The following is a 15411-nucleotide window of genomic DNA, read 5'->3' on the forward strand; positions in this document are numbered from 1 at the left end:
ACTCAGAGACGCTGCAGAGTGGCCTCAGAGATAAGCATTGTTCTAATAACCAACCAGCTAACTACCACTGAGAGAGTAACCAACCAGCTAACTACCACTGAGAGAGTAACCAACCAGCTAACCACCACTGAGAGAGTAACCAACCAGCTAACCACCACTGAGAGAGTAACCAACAAGCTAACCACCACTGAGAGAGTAACCATCCAGCTAACTACCACTGAGAGAGTAACCAACCAGCTAACTACCACTGAGAGAGTAACCAACCAGCTAACTACTACTGAGAGAGTAACCAACCAGCTAACTACCACTGAGTGAGTAACCAACCAGCTAACTACCACTGGGTGAGTAACCAAACAGCTAACCACCACTGAGAGAGTAACAAACCAGCTAACTACCACTGAGAGAGTAACCAACCAGCTAACCACCACTGAGAGAGTAACCAACCAGCTAACCACCACTGAGAGAGTAACCAACCAGCTAACCACCACTGAGAGAGTAACCAACCAGCTAACTACCACTGAGTGAGTAACCAACCAGCTAACTACCACTGAGTGAGTAACCAACCAGCTAACTACCACTGAGAGAGTAACCAACCAGCTAACTACCACTGAGAGAGTAATCAACCAGCTATCTACCACTGAGTGAGTAACCAACCAGCTAACTACCACTGGGTGAGTAACCAACCAGCTAACCACCACTGAGAGAGTAACAAACCAGCTAACTACCACTGAGAGAGTAACCAACCAGCTAACTACTAACTACCACTGAGAGAGTAACAAACCAGCTAACTACCACTGAGAGAGTAACCAACCAGCTAACTACCACTGAGAGAGTAACCAACCAGCTAACCACCACTGAGAGAGTAACCAACCAGCTAACTACCACTGAGTGAGTAACCAACCAGCTAACTACCACTGAGTGAGTAACCAACCAGCTAACTACCACTGAGAGAGTAACCAACCAGCTAACCACCACTGAGAGAGTAACCAACCAGCTAACCACCACTGAGTGAGTAACCAACCAGCTAGCTACCACTGAGAGAGTAACCAACCAGCTAACCACCACTGAGAGAGTAACCAACCAGCTAACTACCACTGAGAGAGTAACCAGTACAGCAGTACCAGACAGTACCAGACAGCAGTACCAGACAGTACCAGACAGTACCAGACAGCAGTACCAGACAGTACCAGACAGTACCAGACAGTACCAGACAGCAGTACCAGACAGTACCAGACAGCAGTACCAGACAGTACCAGACAGCAGTACCAGACAGCAGTACCAGACAGTACCAGACAGCAGTACCAGACAGTACCTGACAGTAGTACTAGACAGTAGTACCAAACAGCAGTACCAGACAGTACCAGGCAGCAGTACCAGACAGCAGTACCAGACAGTAGTACCAGACAGTACCAGACAGCAGTACCAGACAATACCAGACAACAGTACCAGACAACAGTACCAGACAACAGTACCATACAGTAGTACCATACAGTAGTACCAGACAACAGTACCAGACAGTACCAGACAGCAGTACCAGACAGCAGTACCAGACAACAGTACCAGACAGTAGTACCAGACAGCAGTACCAGACAGCAGTACCAGACAGCAGTACCAGACAGCAGTACCAGACAACAGTACCAGACAGTACCAGACAGCAGTACCAGACAGCAGTACCAGACAGTAGTACCAGACAGCAGTACCAGACAGTACCATACAGTAGTACCAGACAGCAGTATCAGACAGTACCAGACAACAGTACCAGACAGTACCAGACAGAAGTACCAGACAGTACCATACAGTAGTACCAGACAGCAGTACCAGACAGCAGTACCAGACAGCAGTACCAGACAGTAGTACCAGACAGCAGTACCAGACAGTACCATACAGCAGTACCAGACAGCAGTACCAGACAGCAGTACCAGACAGTACCACCAGACAGCAGTACCAGACAGTACCACCAGACAGCAGTACCAGACAGTAGTACCAGACAACAGTACCAGACAGTACCAGACAGCAGTACCAGACAGTACCAGTCAACAGTACCAGACAGCACCAGACAACAGTACCAGACAGTACCAGACAACAGTACCAGACAGTAGTACCAGACAGTAGTACCAGACAGTAGTACCAGACAGTAGTACCAGACAACAGTACCAGACAGTACCAGACAGTAGTACCAGACAACAGTACCAGAGCCGTACCAGACAGTACCAGACAGTACCAGACAGCAGTACCAGACAGTAGTACCAGACAACAGTACCAGAGCCGTACCAGACAACAGTACCAGACAGTAGTACCAGACAACAGTACCAGACAGCAGTACCAGACAACAGTACCAGAGCCGTACCAGACAGCAGTACCATACAGTTCCAGACAACAGTACCAGAGCCGTACCAGACAGCAGTACCATACAGTACCAGACAACAGTACCAGAGCCGTACCTGACAGTAGTACCAGACAGTACCAGACAACAGTACCAGAGCCATACCAGACAACAGTACCAGAGCAGTACCAGGCAGTACCAGACAGCAGTACCATACAGTACCAGAGCCGTACCAGGCAGTACCAGACAGCAGTACCATACAGTACCAGACAACAGTACCATACAGTACCAGACAACAGTACCAGAGCCGTACCAGACAACACCAAAGTCTACTTAATGTTTAATGAAAGGCAGCGTCTGGCCCTTCCGACTTCACCGAGACCCCGCCGAGACGACCAATTGGGACGGCTGTTAAACCTGTTAACCCTAATAAAATGGCTGCCTGTAAAATAAACGGAGGGGTTTAGGGGGATTGAGAGGGAAGTTGCCACCTGCATCAATCACACTGCTGGGTAGGAGGCTCGGCCACCTGACAGAAGCACATGGGTCTGGGTCTGGGGGAGCTAGGTGTGGGCCTGGGGGGGCTGGGGAAGCTGGAGTTGGGGGAGCTGGGTCTTGGCCTGGGGGAGCTGGGTCTGGGGGAGCTGTGTCTGGGGCTGGGGAAGCTGGAGTTGGGGGAGCTGGGTCTTGGTCTGGGGAAGCTGGGGCTGGGGGGGCTGGGGAAGCTGGGATTGGGGAAGCTGGGGCTGGGGAAGTTGGGGCTGGGGAAGCTGGGAAAGCTGGGGAAGCTGGGGTTGGGGGAGCTGGGTCTTGGGCTGCGGAAGCTAGGTCTCGGCCTGGGGGAGCTGGGGATGGGGGAGCTGGGGATGGGGGAGCTAGGTCTGGGGAAGCTGGGGTTGGGGGAGCTGGGTCTTGGGCTGGGGAAGCTGGGTCTGGGCCTGGGGGAGCTAGGGCTGGGGGAGCTGGGGCTGGGGGAGCTAGGTCTGGGGCTGGGGGAGCTCGGGCTGGGGGAGCTAGGCCTGGCCTGGCAGGATAACAGTATCACCTGACTGACTGGTAGAGCTGGCCTGGCCTGGCAGGATAACAGTATCACCTGACTGACTGGTAGAGCTGGCCTGGTCTGGCAGGATAACAGTATCACCTGACTGACTGGTGGAGCTGGCCTGGCAGGATAACAGTATCACCTGACTGACTGGTAGAGCTGGCCTGGCAGGATAACAGTATCACCTGACTGACTGATGGAGCTGGCCTGGCCTGGCAGGATAACAGTATCACCTGACTGACTGGTAGACCTGGCCTGGCCTGGCAGGATAACAGTATCACCTGACTGACTGGTAGAGCTGGCCTGGTAGGATAACAGTGTCACCTGACTGACTGGTAGAGCTGGCCTGGTAGGATAACAGTATCACCTGACTGACTGATGGAGCTGGCCTGGTAGGATAACAGTATCACCTGACTGACTGGTAGACCTGGCCTGGCAGGATAACAGTATCACCTGACTGACTGGTGGAGCTGGCCTGGCCTGGCAGGATAACAGTATCACCTGACTGACTGATGGAGCTGGCCTGGTAGGATAACAGTATCACCTGACTGACTGGTGGAGCTGGCCTGGTAGGATAACAGTATCACCTGACTGACTGGTGGAGCTGGCCTGGTAGGATAACAGTATCACCTGACTGACTGGTGGAGCTGGCCTGGTAGGATAACAGTATCACCTGACTGACTGGTAGAGCTGGCCTGGTAGGATAACAGTATCACCTGACTGACTGGTGGAGCTGGCCTGGTAGGATAACAGTATCACCTGACTGACTGGTGGAGCTGGCCTGGTAGGATAACAGTATCACCTGACTGACTGGTGGAGCTGGCCTGGTAGGATAACAGTATCACCTGACTGACTGGTGGAGCTGGCCTGGCCTGGCAGGATAACAGTATCACCTGACTGACTGGTGGAGCTGGCCTGGCCTGGTAGGATAACAGTATCACCTGACTGACTGGTGGAGCTGGCCTGGTAGGATAACAGTATCACCTGACTGACTGGTAGACCTGGCCTGGTAGGATAACAGTATCACCTGACTGCTAGATGGAGCTGCATATAGTCTACATGGTTTATGATGGACATATAGTCTACATGGTTTATGTTCCATATAGTCTACATGGTTTATGATGGACATATAGTCTACATGGTTTATGATGGACATATAGTCTACATGGTTTATGTTCCATATAGTCTACATGGTTTATGATGGACATATAGTCTACATGGTTTATGTTCCATATAGTCTACATGGTTTATGATGGACATATAGTCTACATGGTTTATGTTCCATATAGTCTACATGGTTTATGATGGACATATAGTCTACATGGTTTATGATGGACATATAGTCTACATGGTTTATGATGGACATATAGTCTACATGGTTTATGTTGGACATATAGTCTACATGGTTTATGATGGACATATAGTCTACATGGTTTATGATGGACATATAGTCTACACAGGGTTTTTAAACATCTTAATAATGACAGGAGATGTAATGGCCTACGTCCACTGAGTCAACAAAACATTAAGAACAGCAGCTCTTTCCATGACATAGATTGACCAGGTGAAAGTTAAATCCACTTCAGTCAGTGTAGATGAAGGGGAGGAGACGGGTTAGTGGGGGGGGTACAACTCAATATTAAGAAGGTGTTCTTAATGTTTGGTGCACTCACTGTAAATTAAAAGTGTATATCTGCTCACTGTTTTGTTGTTCCCAGAGAGAAGTGGGTAGACCAGGTAGAGGACAGAGAGACCAGGTAGAGGACAGAGAGACCAGGTAGAGGACAGAGAGAAGTGGTTAGACCAGGTAGAGGACAGAGAGATGTGGGTAGACCAGGTAGAGGACAGAGAGACCAGGTAGAGGACAGAGAGACCAGGTAGAGGACAGAGAGAAGTGGGTAGACCAGGTAGAGGACAGAGAGATGTGGGTAGACCAGGTAGAGGACAGAGAGACCAGGCAGAGGACAGAGAGACCAGGTAGAGGACAGAGAGACCAGGTAGAGGACAGAGAGATGTGGGTAGACCAGGTAGAGGGTAGAGAGACCAGGTAGAGGACAGAGAGAAGTGGATAGACCAGGTAGAGGACAGATATATGTGGATAGACCAGGTAGAGGACAGAGAGACCAGGTAGAGGACAGAGAGACCAGGTAGAGGACAGAGAGACCAGGTAGAGGAGAGAGAGAAGTGGGTAGACCAGGTAGAGGGCAGAGAGACCAGGTAGAGGACAGAGAGAAGTGGATAGACCAGGTAGAGGACAGAGAGACCAGGTAGAGGACAGAGAGATGTGGATAGACCAGGTAGAGGACAGAGAGACCAGGTAGAGGACAGAGAGATGTAGATAGACCAGGTAGAGGACAGAGAGACCAGGTAGAGGACAAAGAGATGTGGATAGACCAGGTAGAAGAGCAGTCCATCTAGTCAGTGGAACAGAACAGAGCCATGAATCAGGTTCTGAGAGATGTGGATAGACCAGGTAGAGGAGCAGTCCATCTAGTCAGTGGAACAGAACAGAGCCATGAATCAGGTTTTGAGAGATGTGGATAGACCAGGTAGAGGACGGAGAGATGTGGATAGACCAGGTATAGGACAGAGATATGTGGATAGACCAGGTAGAGGAGCAGTCCATCTAGTCAGTGGAACAGAACAGAGCCATGAATCAGGTTCTGAGAGATGTGGATAGACCAGGTAGAGGAGCAGTCCATCTAGTAATTAGAAAAGAACAGAACCATGAATCAGGTTCAGAGAGATGTGGATAGACCAGGTAGAGGAGAGAGAGATGTGGATAGACCAGGTAGAGGACGGAGAGATGTGGATAGACCAGGTAGAGGAGCAGTCCATCTAGTAATTAGAACAGAACAGAGCCATGAATCAGGTTCTGAGAGATGTGGATAGACCAGGTAGAGGACAGAGAGATGTGGATAGACCAGGTAGAGGAGCAGTCCATCTAGTAATTAGAACAGAACAGAACCATGAATCAGGTTCAGAGAGATGTGGATAGACCAGGTAGAGGAGCAGTCCATCTAGTAATTAGAACAGAACAGAACCATGAATCAGGTTCAGAGAGATGTGGATAGACCAGGTAGAGGACAGAGAGATGTGGATAGACCAGGTAGAGGACAGATAGATGTGGATAGACCAGGTAGAGGACAGAGAGATGTGGATAGACCAGGTAGAGGAGCAGTCCATCTAGTAATTAGAACAGAACAGAGCCATGAATCAGGTTCTGAGAGATGTGGATAGACCAGGTAGAGGACAGAGAGATGTGGATAGACCAGGTAGAGGAGCAGTCCATCTAGTAATTAGAACAGAACAGAACCATGAATCAGGTTCAGAGAGATGTGGATAGACCAGGTAGAGGAGCAGTCCATCTAGTAATTAGAACAGAACAGAACCATGAATCAGGTTCAGAGAGATGTGGATAGACCAGGTAGAGGAGCAGTCCATCTAGTAATTAGAACAGAACAGAACCATGAATCAGGTTCAGAGAGATGTGGATAGACCAGGTAGAGGACAGAGAGATTTGGATAGACCAGGTAGAGGAGCAGTCCATCTAGTCAGTGGAACAGAATGAATCAGGTTCTGAGACGTTGGAAGAAACGACAGAAAATATTTTCTCATCAAAATATAAAGGAATTGGGCGTTGAAATAACTGTGTATTAAATCTAGGTTACGATGGGATGTGATGTCATTTTACAGTCCTCAGTTAGCGCTGTAGTGCAGGAGGTTGAGTTCTGATCGCGATGTGTCTGTATAACATCATATTTTGTGTGGCCCAGTCTATAAAGTATATAGTTGTCCAGGTTAGTGGCGGGGGGGGGGGGGGGGGGGCTGCTGTTCCCTCCATCTGGTGAGAGGCAGAATGAGGCCGTTAGGATTTTATAGTTGACAGGGATCAATGGAGGTATTGAGAAGTCTACTGGACAGGAAATGCCGTCAGCGAATGAGGAGCTGGGTTTGCGTTGATTTACGTTTCAGTTAGTTCTGAGAAGCTGGGGCCTTTTTCCTCTCCTTTCTCCTCTCCTCTCCTCTCCTCTCCTCTCCTCTCCTCTCCTCTCCTCTCCTCTCTTCTCCTCTCCTCTCATTTCTCCTCTCCTCTCTTCTTTCTCCTCCTCTCCTCTCCTCTCCTCTCATCTCCTCTCATTTCTCCTCTTCTCTCCTCTCCTCTCCTCTCCTCTCCTCTCCTCTCCTCTCCTTTCCTCTCCTCTCCTCTCCTCTTCTTCTCTCCTCTCCTCTTCTCTCCTTTATCCTCTCCTCTTCTCTCCTTTATCCTCTCCTCTCCTCCCTCCCCCCCTCTCCTCTCCTCTCCTCTCCTCTCCTTTCCTCTCCTCTCCTCTCCTCTTCTTCTCTCCTCTCCTCTTCTCTCCTTTATCCTCTCCTCTTCTCTCCTTTATCCTCTCCTCTTCTCTCCTTTATCCTCTCCTCTCCTCCCTCCCCCCCTCTCCTCTCCTCTCCTCTCCTCTCCTCTCCTCTCCTCTCCTTTCCTCTCCTCTCCTCTCCTCTTCTTCTCTCCTCTCCTCTTCTCTCCTTTATCCTCTCCTCTTCTCTCCTTTATCCTCTCCTCTCCTCCCTCCCCCTCTCCTCTCCTCTCCTCTCCTCTCCTTTCCTCTCCTCTCCTCTCCTCTCCTCTCCTCTCCTCTCCTCTCTCCTCTCCTCTCCTCTTCTTCTCTCCTCTCCTCTTCTCTCCTTTATCCTCTCCTCTTCTCTCCTTTATCCTCTCCTCTTCTCTCCTTTATCCTCTCCTCTCCTCCCTCCCCCCTCCTCTCCTCTCCTCTCCTCTCCTCTCCTCTCCTCTCCTCTCCTCTCCTCTCCCCTTCCCTCCTGTCGTCTTCAGGAAGGCTACTGCTGCTGCTGTAACTCCCATCAGAGCTCTGTGGCTCATTAAAGGATTATTGGATGGAACATATTTTCTCCTGACTCCTCTTATGCAGAGAGAGAACTGGGCACAGTGGCACCTTTGACTGTAACTATCACTGTCGTGGTCTGTGTCCGTGTTAGGGACTGGAACCATGGTCCCTCTGAAGGGAGGCAGGAAGGGAGTACAGCCTCCCTGACCATGGCGAGAGGGTTAGGGACTGGAACCATGGTCCCTCTGAAGGGAGTACAGCCTCCCCGTCATGGTCTGTGTCCGTGTTAGGGACTGGAACCATGGTCCCTCTGAAGGGAGGCAGGAAGGGAGTACAGCCTCCCTGTCGTGGTCTGTGTCCGTGTTAGGGACTGGAACCATGGTCCCTCTGAAGGGAGGCAGGAAGTGAGTACAGCCTCCCCGTCGTGGTCTGTGTCCGTGTTAGGGACTGGAACCATGGTCCCTCTGAAGGGAGGCAGGAAGGGAGTACAGCCTCCCCGTCATGGTCTGTGTCCGTGTTAGGGACTGGAACCATGGTCCCTGTGAAGACACATCTAAAGAGGAACCCAAACAGGAACTCTCTCTCCCTCCCAGTCACATCTCTGTCTCAGTCGTAAACCACCTCACATCTCTGCGACCCTCGACCCCAACACCCCAGCGTGTTTTCCTTTTTATGCCTGACGCACCACGTCATGGTCATTTTCTCACCCAGCGCTGCTGCAGCTGTCTGCAGACTCTGATTAAAACATCTCCCGCGGTAATCCCTGTGTAATGAACCTCTCTCCTGAGAACGGCGGCTGCAGGGGCCTTGGCTTCAGAGCTGGAGGGATCCAGATGGGAAGGAAGAGAGGAGGGGGAGGGAATGGGGGAGGAGGAGGGGGGAGGAAAGGGTAGGGGCCTGTCTTTGAAGAGTTTAGGTCTGTTCAGGAATGATGATTTGAGAAATGCATACTTCATACACCTCTGCCCCTGGTCCAACCACAAACCCCCAACCTCATGCTCCCTACACACAGACTCCTAGAAGTGAACAACTGGCCATAGTAGTGTTAAGATGGACTTACCCATAGTGACTTCCTGTTAGTCCATTAATCTCCAGATAGCTAGGTCAGACTACCACATAGTGACTTCCTGTTAGTCCATTCATCTCCAGATAGCTAGGTCAGACTACCGCATAGTGACTTCCTGTTAGTCCATTCATCTCCAGATAGCTAGGTCAGACTACCACATAGTGACTTCCTGTTAGTCCATTAATCTCCAGATAGCTAGGTCAGACTACCACATAGTGACTTCCTGTTAGTCTATTAATCTTCAGATAGCTAGGTCAGACTACCACATAGTGACTTCCTGTTAGTCCATTAATCTCCAGATAACTAGTCCATTAATCTTCAACAGGTGGGGTTGTATGGTATTGAACAACAGGTGGGGTATTGAACAACAGGTGGGGTATTGAACAGCAGGTGGGGTATTGAACAACAGGTGGGGTATTGAACAGCAGGTGGGGTATTGAACAGCAGGTGGGGTATTGAACAGCAGGTGGGGTATTGAACAGCAGGTGGGGTATTGAACAACAGGTGGGGTATTGAACAACATGTGGGGTATTGAACAGCAGGTGGGGTATTGAACAACAGGTGGGGTTGTATGGTATTGAACAACAGGTGGGGTTGTATGGTAATTGAACAGCAGGTGGGGTATTGAACAGCAGGTGGGGTATTGAACAACAGGTGGGGTTGTATGGTATTGAACAGCAGGTGGGGTATTGAACAGCAGGTGGGGTATTGAACAGCAGGTGGGGTATTAATGGTATTGAACAGCAGGTGGGGTTGTATGGTATTGAACAGCAGGTGGGGTTGTATGGTATTGAACAGCAGGTGGGGTATTGAACAGCAGGTGGGGTATTAATGGTATTGAACAGCAGGTGGGGTTGTATGGTATTGAACAGCAGGTGGGGTTGTATGGTATTGAACAGCAGGTGGGGTATTGAACAGCAGGTGGGTTATTAATGGTATTGAACAGCAGGTGGGGTTGTATGGTATTGAACAGCAGGTGGGGTATTGAACAGCAGGTGGGGTATTGAACAGCAGGTGCGGTATTGAACAGCAGGTGGGGTATTGAACAACAGGTGGGGTATTGAACAGCAGGTGGGGTATTGAACAACAGGTGGGGTATTGAACAACAGGTGGGGTTGTATGGTATTGAACAGCAGGTGGGGTATTGAACAGCAGGTGGGGTATTGAACAGCAGGTGGGGTATTGAACAGCAGGTGGGGTATTGAACAGCAGGTGGGGTATTGAACAACAGGTGGGGTATTGAACAACAGGTGGGGTATTGAACAGCAGGTGGGGTATTGAACAACAGGTGGGGTATTGAACAGCAGGTGGGGTATTGAACAGCAGGTGGGGTATTGAACAGCAGGTGGGGTATTGAACAGCAGGTGGGGTATTGAACAGCAGGTGGGGTATTGAACAACAGGTGGGGTATTGAACAACAGGTGGGGTATTGAACAGCAGGTGGGGTATTGAACAACAGGTGGGGTATTGAACAGCAGGTGGGGTATTGAACAGCAGGTGGGGTATTGAACAGCAGGTGGGGTATTGAACAGCAGGTGGGGTATTGAACAACAGGTGGGGTATTGAACAACATGTGGGGTATTGAACAGCAGGTGGGGTATTGAACAACAGGTGGGGTTGTATGGTATTGAACAACAGGTGGGGTTGTATGGTAATTGAACAGCAGGTGGGGTATTGAACAGCAGGTGGGGTATTGAACAACAGGTGGGGTTGTATGGTATTGAACAGCAGGTGGGGTATTGAACAGCAGGTGGGGTATTGAACAGCAGGTGGGGTATTAATGGTATTGAACAGCAGGTGGGGTTGTATGGTATTGAACAGCAGGTGGGGTTGTATGGTATTGAACAGCAGGTGGGGTATTGAACAGCAGGTGGGGTATTAATGGTATTGAACAGCAGGTGGGGTTGTATGGTATTGAACAGCAGGTGGGGTATTGAACAACAGGTGGGGTATTGAACAGCAGGTGCGGTATTGAACAGCAGGTGGGGTATTGAACAACAGGTGGGGTATTGAACAGCAGGTGGGGTATTGAACAACAGGTGGGGTATTGAACAACAGGTGGGGTTGTATGGTATTGAACAGCAGGTGGGGTATTGAACAGCAGGTGGGGTATTGAACAGCAGGTGGGGTATTGAACAGCAGGTGGGGTATTGAACAGCAGGTGGGGTATTGAACATCAGATGTTAGTAATATGATCAGATCAGCAAACCAAAGGAAGGCTCTAGTCTGTCAGTCCTGGGAAATTAATTGACCCCTAACTTGTTGCTGTTTTCCTCAGGAATAATTTATTTCACTGATTTTGTTTTGCCCAATGAGTCAAATAGGGTTTCCTCCTCCCCTCCTCCCCCCTCCCCTCCTCCCCTCCTACCTCCCCTTCTCCTCCTCCTTCTCCCCTCCTACCTCCTCCTAACTCCCCCTCGTTCCTCCCCATCTCCTTCCTCCCCATCTCCTCCTCCCCCCTCCCCTCCTCCCCCCTCCCCTCCTCCCCTCCTACCTCCCCTTCTCCTCCTCCTTCTCCCCTCCTACCTCCTCCTAACTCCCCCTCGTTCCTCCCCATCTCCTTCCTCCCCATCTCCTCCTCCCCTCCTCCCCTCCTCCCCCCTCCCCTCCTCCCCTCCTCCCCCCTCCTCCCCTCCTCCCCCCTCCCCTCCTCCCCTCCTACCTCCCCTTCTCCTCCTCCTCCTTCTCCCCTCCTACCTCCTCCTCCCCTTCTCCTCCTCCTTCTTCCCTCCTACCTCCTCCTAACTCCCCCTCGTTCCTCCCCATCTCCTTCCTCCCCATTTCCTCCTCCTACCTTTTCCTCCTCTCCTCCTCCCCCTCCTCCTCTTCTCCTCCTAGTCCCCAGCACTCCCCCTCGTTCCTCCCCATCTCCTTCCTCCCCATCTCCTTCCTCCCCATCTCCTCCTCCTCCTCTCCTCCTCAGGACTACAGTACAGTACCTCAGTAGCAGTAAGTACTTCATTCCTAATGATCCCCAGTTCCAGGTTGTTAAAGCAACAGGATGTCTGTGGTCTAAACCCCCTCTAGTTAGAGAACCAGCCCTCTGTGGTCTAAACCCCCTCTAGTTAGAGAACCAGCCCTCTGTGGTCTAAACCCCCTCTAGTTAGAGAACCAGCCCTCTGTGGTCTAAACCCCCTCTAGTTAGAGAACCAGCCCTCTGTGGTCTAAACCCCCTCTAGTTAGAGAACCAGCCCTCTGTGGTCTAAACCCCCTCTAGTTAGAGAACCAGCCTTCTGTGGTCTAAACCCCCTCTAGTTAGAGAACCAGCCCTCTGTGGTCTAAACCCCCTCTAGTTAGAGAACCAGCCCTCTGTGGTCTAAACCCCCTCTAGTTAGAGAACCAGCCCTCTGTGGTCTAAGGGAGGTCTGCTGTGGAGAGGGAGGCGTGCTGTAATGTGGAGAGGGAGGCCTGCTGTGGAGAGGGAGGCCTACTGTACTGTGATGTGGAGAGGGAGGCCTGCTGTACTGTGATGTGGAGAGGGAGGCCTGCTGTAATGTAATGTGGAGAGGGAGGCCTGCTGTAATGTGGAGAGGGAGACCTGCTGCCCCCCCCTCCCTCTGCAGTCTGAGGTGTGAAATGACGGAGGGAGACCTGCTGCCCCCCCCTCCCTGACGTACCTCTTTTCTGAACCTTTCTCCTTTATTCCATTTCTATTGAAGATTGACAAACACAACACGTGCCAGCCAGCTTACTAAATGACATCACATCTCTCTCTGTCTCTCTCCTTGCATTCAACATTCTCTAAAACACAATAACGACGACATCTGGTTTTAATTCGTCCACCAGTCAGTTGTTGTTGTTCACAATGAATCGGCCGTAAAAACAGGTGCGTGATGATAGGTTTAGACGGCCGCGTGCGTTGGACATCTCTCCTGCACGTCTTCACACTCTGAACAGTCCCAACAATCTTAACCAACCTTCATGCCCTGCCAGTAGGTTATGGTTGGTTGGGACTGTGATAGATAGGACCTGGAGGACGGTCGCGTGCGTTGGACATCTCTCCTGCACGTCTTCACACTCTGAACAGTCCCAACAAGCTTAACCAACCTTCATCACCTGCCAGTAGGTTATGGTTGGTTGGGACTGTGATAGATAGGACCTGGAGGACGGTCGCGTGCGTTGGACATCTCTCCTGCACGTCTTCACACTCTGAACAGTCCCAACAAGCTTAACCAACCTTCATCCCCTGCCAGTCTCTGTTGAAGTGGCTTTAACACACGTACTCCCTGGGTGGTACTGAACATTGTTGCCGTGGCTCCCCAAGTCACCTCTGGGTTCTGTTGTGAAAATTCCACATGGCTTCAGACACCGTACTGGTACATATCTACATGACTGGTACATATCTACATGACAAGTACATATATACATGACTGGTACATATATACATGACTGGTACATATCTACATGACTGGTACATATCAACATGACTGGTACATATCTACATGACTGGTACATATCAACATGGCTGGTACATATCAACATGACTGGTACATATCAACATGACTGGTACATATCTACATGACTGGTACATATATACACGGCTGGTACATATCAACATGGCTAGTACATATCAACATGACTGGTACATATCTACACATGTATACATGGCTGGTACATATCTACATGACTGGTACATAGCTACATGGTTGGTACATATCAACATGACTGGTACATATCAATATGAATGGTACATATCAACGTGACTGGTACATATCTACATGGTTGGTACATGTATACATGACTGGTACATATCAACATAACTGGTACATATCAACATGACTGGTACATATCAACATGACTGGTACATATCAACATGACTGGTACATGACTTATACATATCAACATGCCTGGTACATATCAACATGACTGGTACATGACTTGTACATATCAACATGCCTGTTACACGACTGGCACATATCAACATGACTGGTACATATCTACATGACTGGTACATATCTACATGACTGGTTCATATCAACATGACTGGTACATATCAACATGACTGGTACATATCTACATGACTGGTACATATCTACATGACTGGTTCATATCAACATGACTGGTACATATCAACATGACTGGTACATATCAACACGACTGGTACATATCTACATGGCTGGTACATATCAGCATGACTGGTACATATCTACATGACTGGTACATGTCAACATGACTGGTACATATCTACATGGCTGGTACATATCTACATGGCTGGTACATATCTACATGACTGGTACATATCAACATGGCTGGTACATATCAACATGACTGGTACATATCAACATGGCTGGTACATATCTACATGACTGGTACATATATACATGACTGGTACATATCTACATGACTGGTACATATCAACATGACTGGTTCATATCTACATGACTGGTACATATCTACATGACTGGTACATATCAACATGACTGGTTCATATCAACATGACTGGTTCATATCAACATGACTAAAATCCACATTGCTTCAGACACCGTCTTTATCGTCTCCTTGACAGACTGATGTTGGGTTAGATCAGCCCGAAGCTTTTAAAGAAACAGGACTTTGTTTTAATGGTGCTCTCTGCTCCTCCTCCTCCCTGTCTGGTGTTGGATCCATGGAAGTTATCAGAATGGTTCTGTCCATTACTCAGTGTTCTCTACTTTATATTACTGTTTTGTTGACGAGGTCCTGCTTCCTTTTATATCCTCTCCTCTCCTTTCCCAGTCCCAAGTCTCCTCTCCTCTCCCTTCCCAGTCCCAAGTCTCCTCTCCTCTCCCTTCCCAGTCCCAAGTCTCCTCTCCTCTCCCTTCCCAGTCCCAAGTCTCCTCTCCTCTCCCTTCCCAGTCCCAAGTCTCCTCTCCCTTCCCAGTCCCAAGTCTCCTCTCCTCTCCCTTCCCAGTCCCAAGTCTCCTCTCCTCTCCATTCCCAGTCTCCTCTCCTCTCCCTTCCCAGTCCCAAGTCTCCTCTCCCTTCCCAGTCCCAAGTCTCCTCTCCCTTCCCAGTCCCAAGTCTCCTCTCCTCTCCCTTCCCAGTCCCAAGTCTCCTCTCCTCTCCCTTCCCAGTCCCAAGTCTCCTCTCCTCTCCTCTCCCAGTCCCAAGCACTCTTCTAACCCATAACTCTCTCTTCTCCTCTCTTCTCTTTCTC

The 15411-nt window shown here is 49.9% G+C and overlaps 1 protein-coding gene across 1 annotated transcript in view; it reads left to right on the forward strand.

Annotated features, from left to right (window-relative positions):
* Positions 1-15411, forward strand: part of LOC139405576 (intermembrane lipid transfer protein VPS13B) — a 316293-nt gene that overhangs the window by 168012 nt on the left and 132870 nt on the right. The window lies entirely within an intron of this gene.

This window comes from Oncorhynchus clarkii, chromosome 3 (genome assembly GCF_045791955.1).
Source record: "Oncorhynchus clarkii lewisi isolate Uvic-CL-2024 chromosome 3, UVic_Ocla_1.0, whole genome shotgun sequence".
Lineage (NCBI taxonomy): Eukaryota > Metazoa > Chordata > Actinopteri > Salmoniformes > Salmonidae > Oncorhynchus > Oncorhynchus clarkii.